Here is a 2,927-nt window from a genome sequence, read left to right as displayed (position 1 = left end):
GTCCCTCCACGCAGTAGCCATAGCAGAGGGATACAGTCATGAAAGAACATAGGAATAACTTCTCGTCACCCACAGGGGTACCTCACAAGCTTCAGGTGGGCAACAAAGTCTGGTTCCATCTGCAGAAAGAATGCCTTACAAGAGCCCATCAGAAGCTTTGACCACTCCGAAATGGTCCTTACACCATTACCAAGGCTATGGGAAACAATGCTTTGGAGCCTAACATCCCCCCATTCCTTCGCTTGCACCAAGTGTTCAATGTGCACCATCGTCGACCATGCTTCCCACCATTACTGGATGTTTGGTCAATTTAGTGTATTCTAAATTGCTATTTAAAATGTCAATCCGGGGTTCGTAAACTGACGAAGTGAAGTGTACTATATGTACTAGATAACCATTTCCTTAGTCTTTTGTCGTTTTTGAGTTTTTTTTGGTTGTTTATGGATTTATCTTTCCCTAATGTGTGATGGCGAAAATGAAAGTTAAGTATGAAATATGGATGGATGGTGATGGTGATTTCTACAGTGATTTTTCAAAACTTAAAAAGTGCTCAAAAAGAAAGCTTTAAAACAACTGTAATGAAATCAATTCTTAAGAAAAACAGTGAACTAATGACAATGGCCCAGTATCCTTGCTACTGAATGAAAAGAAAGTAAAAACTGAACTTAAAGCAACTCAAAGCAAAGCAACTAATTCACACTACTTTAACTCTTCTGATCCTTTACCCTTCAGCTCAATCTACCTTGTGGGAAGCAATCATGAATAAGTTTAAGCAATATGATAACTAAATCACACTACAATAAGTAATATTCTGATTTCTTACTAATAGAGTCACTTGACTATAGAAAGAAACCATAAACTGATGAGTAGTATGATGTCTAAATAACAGAAAAATAAATAAGCAAATCACAACTTGAAAAAGGACAGTGCTGGAATTAAACTTCAGAAAATGAAAGTTAGCAAGAAGGACAAGATGATCTCATATGCCAATAGTTATCAAAAAGATGAAAATTTGCCCGGGCTGCCTAAGAAAACCTGCAGAAAAACATTGATCAGCTGACAACTACAAGGAAGCAGAAGTGAAAATATAAATAGCAGTAAATTAAGAAGCATCAAAATAGCGTGTTATGTACAGGCTAATGATTACGAAAACAGAAACGTAAGGAAATCAAATAACAACTATACATGGATTTAGTGCACAGGGGCCCTCTGCCACCTCAGCCAGTCAAGGAACAGTCACAAGAATGAGCTCAGCAAAGTAGTCTTCTCATGTATTGAAGCAGCAACATATATAAAACAAAGTACAGTGGGGTGATAACAACAACAGTTCAGAAATTACATATTAAAAAGCTTCTACACAGCGTTCATCAATGCGTTATTTATAATGAAAAAAAGTGCGGAAACTAACTAACTGAATCCTACGCTATTAACTGTGTTGCCAAAGACACGTAGATCTCCTCAGCCGAGATCTAGCGTAACTGTCATCATGTCTATTAAATATTCGGAGTGGTAGCTGTTGGATTCAGGTTACAGGGATGATCTACAGGTGTGCCGGTGTCTTCGTGGGCTAAGGACTGTGCCACGTAAACGTTCACGTGCTCAAAACGGAGACGTGCCACCGCTGAATTCCTTGGTTGGCTTTGCCTTTGACCCTTGTTGACCGTGACCTTCCATGGATGATTTGGCTGATTTGAAGGGACACGTTCCATGTACCTATCACCTGTAGTTTGCCCATGTGGCTCGTTTCTTCATAGGATACCTGTAGCACAACTTTTAACAAAATAGCTACGGAATCTTGTGCTGGTTGCGGAAACCTGTGCTGGCTGCGGAAACTGACAAGTTTTCGCAGCTGCATGAACAAAAAACTAAACCAAATAACAGTCATAAGCATAGTCAGAAAACCATGTAAAAAGCTCTTTTTAGACTATAATGCAATGATTTAACAGCTGGGTGGATGAAGTAAGTGGAAAAAGAAGGCTGAGATGGTGTATAGGAAGGTGCAGGTTTGAGGCTCAACATACCCCCACTGTGAAGGTGTTGCATGTCCTCATGCAACCAAAATTGAGTTATTTCCCTCTAATCCACATGTTCTGAGGCTTCTGCAAGGACATCTAGCCCTCTTTTCTTCTTCTTTGATGCTAACATCATCATCCTTGGTTTCCTGACTAGACATTTGAACTTGAGGTTAATCAATGCTCTGATTAACTTTTTGCACTTCTTCTTCAGTTTTCTGTTTTTCTTTTGTCACAGTCCTAAATGGAGCATAGTGTTATCATGGACAATCTTGTCTACCTTACTCTGCTCTTTGAGTGCTTCATTTTCCTGTTTGATATGCCTATTTAGGACTTCTAACTCAAATACCTCCTGTTTCAAAGACTGAACTTGTGCATCAAGTGGCAGAGTGGTACTCGGTCCTGCAGCTAATTTTTCTAAGGATTCCAGGTAGTTATATACCTCTTGCTGATTAGGATCTACCTCAGGTGTCTTTCTCCGACTAGGCTCAAAATCTGGTGGAGGAGGAAGACTGCTCTCTCTTTCCGGCCGAAAAGGGCTTTCCTCACGTGTTGGACTTAATTCAATGCTTGGTTGAGCTGGAGATTTCTCAAGTGTCTCTTCACCTAAATCAATAAAGTGAGACTATTTTTCTTGGGTTTTATTCCCTCTCCCTTTTAGCCTAGTGCTCCTTCTTAAGTATGAACTAGTACTCTTCTCTTGTGCACTCTGTTTTCCTTTTTGCTTTTTCTTGGCTATAGCAGCAGCCTGAAGATCTATTAATCTTCCTGACAGAGGCTGATAATCCTCTTCTATGGATTGCTTAGGGGATGGATAAACTTCCTGGATGGTTCTTTTGTCTTTTTCTTTCCTTTGTTTCTTACTTTTAGCTCTACCTTCTTCTTCTTTTTGGACAGTTTCTTGAATTTCTATTG

Source organism: Pinus tabuliformis, chromosome 1_1, assembly GCF_031772625.1.
Source record: "Pinus tabuliformis cultivar Carrire ecotype Pingquan chromosome 1_1, CPIR1, whole genome shotgun sequence".
Taxonomy (NCBI): Eukaryota; Viridiplantae; Streptophyta; class Pinopsida; order Pinales; family Pinaceae; genus Pinus; species Pinus tabuliformis.
This window is presented reverse-complemented; position numbering follows the sequence as displayed.